The following is a 9,875-nucleotide window of genomic DNA, read 5'->3' as shown; positions in this document are numbered from 1 at the left end:
GAGTCCTGGAGAGCAATGTCTAGCAGAAAAGGACAGATGAGGCCATCCCGCCCCACACACCCACCCTGACTCCAGAGCTGTTGCTCTGCTGTCCCCAGAGTCCAGCTATCCCATGATGGCCTCCAGGTGTCCGTGATGCCGGCCCTGGAGTAGCCCCCCTCAGACACCCAGAAACACCTCTTTTGGCCCTAGGGGCTGTCTCCATGTGCCCTGGGCAAGGGACAGCGAGCTCCGCCCCATTCCAATGACCTCCCCTGAGCTGCCCATAAAACCCAGGGACAGCTCGGAACACCTCCTCAGCCCTCATACTCCAGGGGTGACTTCTGCTCGCAAGCTGGGGTTTCCTGTCTTTCAAAAGAAGCCTATCCGTGCCAACGGTCTCTGCCAGAGCTGTTCTGATGGACAAGCATTCCCTACTCGGCGCAGGCCGCCACGTCCCTAGCTCGTTTTGATCCGTCTATACGTGTAATAATGTCGTCGAGAGCTGTACTGGCGGGGGAGGAACGGCGCTAAAGTCGTGTCCTCCTCTGACCTGCAGCACGTTGGGCTCGACGCCTCGGCAGGGACAACGTGAACAAAGAAACAGTAGCAGGTGACCCAAGGCAGGTAACGCTGGAGGGTGTGGGCTCTACGCGCCGTAAGGGTCGAAAGAGGGAGAAAGGCGTCCAGGCCTTTCTAACTCCGTAGAATTCGTTACTGAGGTTTTTCTCGGCCGCTTTGCGCGCTCCGTGAAAGGTGGGGGAGGCAGAAAGAGGGGCCGAGCGGGGCCCGGTGTCTGTTACTGTCGGTGCCTGCTGCACAGTCCCTGTCGTCAGGGGACACCCGCCAGCTGGCTCAGGCGGGGCGCATGCGAAGATGCAGACCCGGAGAAGGGAGCGTCCAGGTGATGACGGGAAGAGGAAGTTTCCCTTCCGGCCCCGTCCTCTTCCTCTCCCCGGATTCCTCTCCCACGCACGGGCAGTCCCCACACACCTGTGTCCACTTGCCGTGCCCGGCGATGACTTGGCAGCGTTTCCACACCACCGGCGAGGGCCTCCCGGGGTTGCCGTCGGAATGAAAAAACAAAAACAAAGCCGCAGCCAAGCGCGCTCCTGCTCCTTTCCTCATCCTCATTGCTTCGCGGGGAAGGGTCCCTGAGGTTGGGGAGGGGACAGGACCACCCGCGGAGAGGACAGGGCTCTCTCAGACACGCGCCCCGCCGCACGCCACAGTCTTCGCTCTCCCTGGCTCGTTCGGGAGACAAAGGCGGTTTTCCAGAAAAGTACTGTTTCTCTCTTAAAAGGTGATAAGAAAAAAAAGATATGACTTCGCTCTGAACTTTTTCTATTTTTATTTTAACTTTTCTATGATGCTTGTCTTTTAACCTTAGGTCGTTTTCCCCTCTCGAGTGATCTTCGCCTTTGTCACGAAAGTTAAAACATAGGTCCATACGTAGCACGCATGACATAGACCCGTGTGACACAAAGAACTTTATTCACACAAATACACTTGGTTCACGGTGCGGGGATTTGCGCCTTCTGATGAGGCAGGTGACCCTGTCCTGCTCACCAGCTCCCACGTTTTTCCAAGTCCAGGAGCCCCACGCAGACACTCTGACACTTATTATTCCCGGCACACTTATTGGAAACGTGTGCGTGCGTGCGTGTGTGTGTGTGTGCGTGTGTGTGTGTTTAACACCACGCCAGGTCTTTCCTCTCAGAGAGGCTTCAGTCTGGCCTAGGAGATGGCTAGATCTCCGAGGCTGAAACATTAACATAGGACAAGTCCAAGGCTCACGTTTGGTCCAGCGCTGGGTGGGGGCAGGTGCCGGGGGGGGGGGGGGCAGGAGGGAAAAGGGGAGGTGGGAGCTCAGTGCTGTGGGGTGACGGGCGCTTCTAGAAGGGAGTTTGAAGGCTGGGGTAACCTGGACGAGTACTGAGTAGCGGGGAGGAGGGGCGGGACATGCAGGGAGGCTGGGAAAGAGGAAGGTCCTGGCTCCTGCAGACCCCGAGGGGGCAGGAATGACAATGATGGCCTTTCAGGGAGAGCAAGAGGCCTGCCGGCCAGAGAGGACGGGCCCTCTCGTGGGGGAGGGGAGCGCGGCAGGAGTCTGGTGGCCGAGGAGGGACCGTGCAGGGACCAGGCCTTGCCCAGGGCCTTGAGGACCCTTGAGGACGACGGTGGCATAATGAAACAACACTGTGGGGAAGATGAGCAGCTCTGTAGTGACGCCGGAGGGCCCCGCGACTCTGCGAGGCTGCTGGGCTTGTGGCTGTCCCACCGTGAGGCTGACCCAGTCCCCTGGATTCCCGGGCCTGTCAGATCGTGACGGAGGTGGCGTGCCGTTCACGCCACGTGCACTTCAGCACCCCGAAGCCCCGAGCCCGTCTAGTCTCTAAGCAACTGTCCCCTCGGATGCCACCGATTTGTCCCATCATGTGTCTTTGAGGGGAAGCGGGGGAAAGGGCAAATGAGAGTCGCAATCGAAGTCGGAGCTAAGCATGGGACGGTCCCCTCTCCACACCCTCGGGGTGATCTAGGAGCTGTGTGGGGGAGGGAGCTTGTCCCCAGACACACGGCATCCCACCCCAGAGGACGGGCTTCGTCTGGCAATGGCAGCGGGGTGCTGTCACTCCTCACGGTGACCCGAGGTAACGAGGAACGCAGAGCCGGGCCTCTTTCCCGGTGGGGTTAGTAGGGCTGCATCGTCTCCCTCGCTTTTCAAGCCTGATGCGTCCCCTTGTGAGGTGACAGGTCCAGCTTCGGGCACGTGACCTCGTCCTCACAGGAGGACGTGACGCGTGGGGTGCGCACAGAGGCCCCTGGTGGCATCGTCTTGGTCCTCACCCTCTGCTCGCTCCCTTTCTCTGGCACCCGGCCGGGGTAACCCCATGTCTTAGGTCAGCGTGAAGTCAGGCGGTTAATCCTGGTGTCTGCACATCAGAATCACACAAACTCACTCCGGAAGCCAACAGGGGCGGGGCGGGGGGGAAGAGCAGTCACACCGGGGGTCCCCGCTTAGTGCTGGCCCACCCAGAAAAGCACACAGGCCAGGTCACGCCGCAGCCCCGGGAGGACACTTCCAAGCACCGCTAGCGACCCGAGGAAATAAAAGGCAAGGAAGGGAAACTGAGAAGCTGCTTCAAGGAGCCGTCTCGGAGCTGCTCGGCTTACTGGGGCCGCGAAATACAGCATGCGGCTGCCCGAGCGCAGGATGTGTTTATCAAGATGCCGCCAGCGAGGCTGCAGCCCGGGGCGCAGGGTCCCAGCGGGGCTGGAGGCTGTCTCGGGTCGGATGGCGCAATGGCCACCAGCGTCCAGCCACGACCCCGCTGTAGCGGTATCACACCTGGACTCCTCATCTAGCCCCTCCCCTCCCTCGGAGGGCTGCCCGATAAAGCTCGGGGATAGACAATGAAATATTTTTAGTATGCCTCAAATATCACATGGGACATGCTTATGCTCAAAAAAATAAAAGTATTTATTGATTGTTTAGCTGAAATGCAAATTCAACCGGATATTTTTATTTGCTAACGCTGGCAACGCCCATCCCCCTCGGTGATCGGGGGGCCGGGGTCAGCCGTTTACCACCAGTGGGCAGGCACATCTGGGGACATTGGCCAAAGCGCTGCTGGTGCTCTCACTGCTAAGCCAAACACAAAAATAAAAAACGCATTCGGATTTTCTCTTAATGCCATGCCAGGCCCTACCAAGAGCCACGTGAGCTGGGTTTGCTTTAAGACCATCCGCTTAAATGAGTGCAGGTGTAAGGTTTGTTTCTTTAATCAAATAATTCTTCAGCCAGAAAACTCCTAATACTGCACAGAGGGCGCATTCTTGGGTAGGAGAAATGCACTGCTGGAATTCAGCGACCCCTCAAAACCAACATTCGGTTTGAGAGGGAACTGGCAGAGGGAGCATGTTGGGCAAACACACAGGGCTCAGGGAATGGGATGACATCACCTCCATCAAGGCCACCTGGAATGGCTCAGGCACCAGGAATTTATAGAACGCCCCGGGCTTTGTGGCCGCATGCCAAATACTTCATTTCTGATGGAGCAATGGACAACTTGGATAAAAGACAAACCCCAAACAAACAAATCAGAAAGAAAACGACCCACAAGTAAAAGAAACAAGAAAACCCCAGAATTAATGAGCACAAAGAAACAGCAGCACTGTAAGAAAAGACACCTTGTGGATGTTTTCCTCCAGGGAGGTTCGGATGACTCTTGGAAACGTGCAGCCTTTCAAGACTCGCTTCGTCCAAGCGGTCTCTGTAACCACCACCTGACTACCTGCTCCGAAGGGCCAAAGCGTTCATAGGGTTGGCCCTCCGGTCCCCGGTTGCTCCCGGTCACTCGTTGGTCTCCCTGGACTGGCATGAGTAGGTGCCTCTGCATCTCAACTGTCTTGGAGAAATGAAAGAAAAGTCTACAAATATTTTAAAAGGAGATCTCACCATCTCCCTTCATCACCTTTGGCTTTGGCGATCGATGCTTGCAACTTGCGAGGTTTTCCCTTACATCTCTGTGGCCTCAGGCAGTGTCTGAACTGAGATCAGTGGTTCCCACACCTGACTGGTTGCAGAAACTCCTAGGAGTTTAAAAAAGTCCCTGGACCCCGCACCCAGTTTAAGTCCTGGAAGCCGATTTTTATAAAGCGCCCTGGGTGATTCTTGGGAACCGGAGGTTTTGACGACCCCTGGGCCAGCACGGTCTGGTGTGAGCTGGGGTTGGACAGCTTCCCCAGGGGGTTTGAATGTGCGGCCAAGGTCAAGGGCCCTGGGCTACCTGCGACAGGACATCTTAAAGGTTCTACTTTGGACACAGCGAGGCCCCGGCCGGAAGCCCGGTCGTGCTGGCCGTGTGTGCCTTTGCCCTAGTGTAAGTGCACACACATCAGGATTTCTTACTCTAACACTTTATGGTCTGAGAACTTTTACCTGCCTTCTTAAAAACTTATGGGGTAGTTTTATTGCATTTAATTAGAGTGGGTGCTTTGCTCTTGCAGCTCAAACCTGTGGACCGAAGGACGAATGTGTCATCGCCACCCCCGGCAAAGGGCTGCTCTGTTGACAGAAGGAAGGGGTGTGTGAGTGTGCATGAGTCAGCACGGGCCAGTGACACTGCGAGGCACACAACCTGAAGTGCACACTCACCAGCAGCGGATCACACGTCCTCGGCATGCGCTGGCTGCTGGTGAGCTGTCGGCTCCGTTGACATTTGTACCGAGATGTTCATAAACGGGAATGTGGATTCGTCCCACAACGACGTATTAAATTGGGATGGCCCCAGAGTCACCGCATTTCAAATGATTTCTCTAGTTTTGTGTGTGTGTGTGTGTGTGTGTGTGTGTGTTTCACTGTAGCTGGTGTGCGTGTGTGTGTGTGTGCACGCACGCTTGCACAAGGGCAGAGGCGCACACATGCCTTGAGCCGGACCTGACTGGACATGGCCGGCTAACTGACCGGGAGGACCAAAAGGGAGGAGGTGTGTGTGTGGGGGGGGGGGTGCGGGGGGCGCACCTCCTTGCAGAGAAGCAGGAGCCAGGTGTGCACGGGTTGGCGTGGTAACAACCTTAGTTGTTGGAAGGATGGCGCAGTGCGTTGTCTCCCGGCCCCACCCATGGGTGAGTGAATCTCTGGCCGGTAGAGCGAGGCCAGGTGGGAAGAGCTCAGACGTATTCCACAGATCTGGGTAACTGCGGGGTTCGGCTCCTGCAGGCCCTGTGCGTCGCCCGCGGCCATGCCTCAGGCGAGAACGGGCAGAAAGTGGCGACAGAACTCTGGGGCTTTAGATGCCGACCTTCTGGATCCCCAGAGGCGACAAGGGCCAGCGGGGCCCGGCTTGCCCCCACATCATCAGCCTCCAGTCCCCAGAGGCCCAGCTTAGGAGCCAAGCAGCCGTGATCTCTGCAGGAGAAGTTCCAGTTCAGGTCACCAAATGCCAGGCTCCGTCCATTGTTCTGAATCGCGCCTCTGTGGACAGTTGCGTGGTCTTGATGCCATCTCAGGGAGCATGCAGGAAGCTGGCTCATCCGCAGTGACCGTGGCACTGCCCCTGTGGAGAGCGAGCAAGTGGCCGGAAGTCCCACTCATCTAGGCAGTTCCGGACTGTTGGGATCCGCAGTCACGACCAGCTCTTCTCCCAGAATGCCTAGGGAAGCTCATCATCATCACCCGCACGTGGCTAAGAGCATCTTTCTTCGCCTGTCCATCCCTGAAGGGCGGGAAGACCCGCTGAGGTTGGTTTCAGGCTCGAGGAGCCGGACAGTGGGCTGAGCCCTGATGCTTCCACCTTTCCCAGGCGCTGGGTCTGACCCCAGCTGGGAACCCAATCCTCTGCTGGGGGACAGTGATCAGCTCTGCTTCAGCAAGCAACGAAAGGCAAACAGGGAAGCAAACAGCTGGCTTCAGCTCGGCAGTGCCGTCTTACTTCTGAAACAACCTTCAGCTTCTAGAAAACTCTGGAACTTGCTATTGACACTTTATGTGTCAGTTTGGCTGGGCCACACTGCCCAGCTTTTGGTCAAACACCAGCCTAGATATTGCTGGGAAAGAATTTTTTTTTTAGATGTGATTCAGGGTTATATCAATCGACTTCGCGTAGGTGGGCTTCATTCAAGCAGCTGAAGGACTTCAGAGGAAACAGACGAGTCCCCCAAAAAAGAGAGGGTTCCGCCTCCAGGCAGACTGGGCACTAGCCGCGACAGCGCCCCTTCCCGGGTCTCCAGCCTGCCAGCCTGCTCTGCACATATTGGACTTGCCAGCCCCCCACAATTCCTTGAAATACATCCTTCACCCTAATTCCTAAATTTTAACTCCTTAAAATAAATCTTTCTCTACTTAAATATTTTATTGGATCTGCATCTGGAGAATCGTGAGCTAAGGCAAGCTCCTTAAGGTCACCGGCCCAGCAAACCACACAGGGAACGTCAAACCTGGGGAAAAGAGATCGAACGTCAAAGGCATTTTTCAGTCATTCGTCTGCCACCTGAGGAGGATGAGTGTGATCGATGACCTTTCAGGAGAGGGTTTAAACGAAAGAGAAATTGACGTTATCATACTCAGATATGATCACCAACAGCTCCATTTTCATAGGCCCTATTTTGGAACCAGATTTCCTTGCGGTTTGTTCAAAAGCCGTTTTACTCACCTCGGGATATCTGGGTAGCTCTGATTTGAGTAATTTGAGAGGCTATAAGGAAGTGATTGGATTCTCAGTTTTCCTAGGAACTCAAGGAGGCCAAGGTACTTCTGTTAAATAAAGAAAATGTCTTGACATTCTAGTAAATATCCAACATGCAAGCAGTTGGACATTCCAATTTCCTCCCAGAGGAGTAGTTAGTACTTAAATATACATTTTAGAGTCATTATTTTTTTAAGCAGTAGTTCATTAAAGCCATGGGGCCAGATGAAATTACTTAGGGAAAGAATAGAAATGCACGGATATTATTTCGTTATCATCGCTCTTTTATTTCTTCACTGAATTGTCTCTCTAGCCCCAGAGTCCAAGCCGGAGAGGATGCACCTGAGCTGCAGGATGCTTTATAACAGCCGGGGGGACACACAGCACCGTTAGGCGACCACTTCTCCCACCTTTCTGGGCGTTCAACACCTTCTCCGTTCCCTTTGCCAGGCTCCCACTGCAAGAGAGAAGCTTTGCATCCTCGAGGACGAACTCCCAGGAAACGGCCACCCGCAGCCAGGGTGAGCCAAGGGAAAGTGGGTTCCATTTTACCCTGAGTCCAGGGGGAAAGGGGCTCGTGTAAGGTCTGTGCCAATTGCACGGCGATTATGAAATTCACGGGGTGACTAATCACGGGGGCTGAAACTGTGATCATCTGAGTTAACCAGGAATGCACAGCAAATAGGCTCTTTGCAGCCCGTAGGGAGAAGTCGGCCTGTGTCTAAGCTATGCTATAGATGACTTCTCGCCTTCCCTAGATCTCCTCACTGTGAAAGGGAATGAACACTTATTGAACAGTTTCTGAATTAAACTCAGTGTCCTGGAAGCTACACAGGCTCTATTCACAGCTCAAGGCTTGGGAAACCCAGTGTGCTTCTTTATATAATTTGAAGTACCCTAAAGGCCTTTGACCTTGAAAACTTCTCTTCAGGGATTTGCATATCCTTGTTTATATTTAGCACCTCTGATTTGATGACAGGCCATGGTGACAAGCCCATAACTTCCCGAAGCATTCTTTCTTTGTTTATTTTTGGACATTTTATAATTTCCTTTCCCTTGAGAATGCTTTGTAAATGGAAACCAAAGCTCATTCTTGATGAGGTTCTATAAATGTCCCGGTTCTAAAAAAATCAGGAAGCAAAAAGTTATTGCCCCAACTCACATCACTGATACTGGAGGAAAGTCTGACAATCTCTGGATGCTTGTCATCTCCCAGCCCCTTTTCAAAAAAATATGTGGTTCCTATGCATCAGAAGCCACAAATAAATTTTTTTTTTAATTTAACTTATTTAAACAAACAAGAAACACGTTTGCCTGGTTCGTCCATGCCCCTTGCCTTTTGCAACCACTAATCTCTTCTCGGAATCTATGAACGTTTTTTTTTTTATTCCACATGCGAGAGAGAGAGAGCATGTGGTATTTGTTTTTCTGTGTCTGACTTAAATTTCATTTAGTTTAACACCCTCGATGTCCATCCCTGTTGTTGCAAATGGTGAGATTTTGTCCCTTTTTACAGCCAAGTGATGCTCCCTTGCATATTCATGCCATCTCTTCTTCGTCCACTGATCCACTGTTGGACACTTCAGTTGCTTCCAGATCTTGGCTTTTGCAAATAATGCCGCGGCGAACATGGGGGAGTATCATCACACACGCCTCGGGCTGGGCAAGGACAAACGTTCATGCGAGGGTCAGTTCCCTTGGCGAGTTACTCAGTCACACAACTCACCTGGGTGTTGCAAGGTATGTTGAAGACATGCAGAAAGTCTACAGTCAGTTGATTTGGAGCAAGGGAGGTTGCCCCGGGCATCGCGGGTGGGACGGCCTGAAAGGCGGAGAGCCCTTGGGAGCAGGGATGAAGCCCCACCTGTGGGCAGTGGACTCCAGGCCATTGCGCTGAGGCCGCTGATGGCCTTCAGATCCACCCTACCAGCCCGATCATAGGCGACTTGACGTGAAGGGTCACAGGGAGCAATTGCAAGGTGAACCGGCAATTGTGGCTGAGGCCACTCACTTCCTAGCCCATCACGTAGCCACACAAGAATCAGTGTCCACAGTCCACTGAAGATAGGGAAAGCAAAACCAGGCAGTGGAGGGCGTGGGACACTCTTGCAGGCAGCATATCACTCTTTTCTTGGAAAACTTCAAAGACTCATTCACGCTGGAGACGGGGAGGTAAATTAGGAAGTCTTGGAAAATCTCTCCCAGGAAACGCATGCTTGTCTGTAACGAGGTGAGGTAGGAAATTCCCCCTCCCAGGGCAGAGGGACAGCTCACCTTGAGCTGGATGAAATTCCTGGGCGTTCAAAGGGAGAGAATGCTCCCCAGATGTATTTACTTAGAATTAAACTTTGTACTTTCCTTCTGAGCTCATCGGATCCTCAAAATAGCATTTGCATCGGTGCGCTCCTAAAGGCTGTGCAAATGTGGATTCAAATATGGCCGGGAAATTACATCTCCAAGGCCAGAGATGTGACTTGCACAGAAGATTCAAGTTCCTTGAGGGCAACTCTTGTTTGGGGAGCAAGGAACCAGGAAGGATGGCTGGAGAGAAGTTCCTTTTCTTTCCTTTTCGGTTCGAAGTGCGAGTTACAGCAGTAGTAGAAACAGAGTCGCTTCTGTTTTATCGGGAACTTAAAGGAAGCCCACGTAGGCTGATACATAGAGCACGTGATGTGCCTTTGAAGGTGAAACGGAGCTGAGCAGCTGTGT

The sequence above is a fragment of the Rousettus aegyptiacus genome, unplaced genomic scaffold, assembly GCF_014176215.1.
Source record: "Rousettus aegyptiacus isolate mRouAeg1 unplaced genomic scaffold, mRouAeg1.p scaffold_m13_p_11, whole genome shotgun sequence".
In the NCBI taxonomy this organism is placed as follows: domain Eukaryota; kingdom Metazoa; phylum Chordata; class Mammalia; order Chiroptera; family Pteropodidae; genus Rousettus; species Rousettus aegyptiacus.
This window is presented reverse-complemented; position numbering follows the sequence as displayed.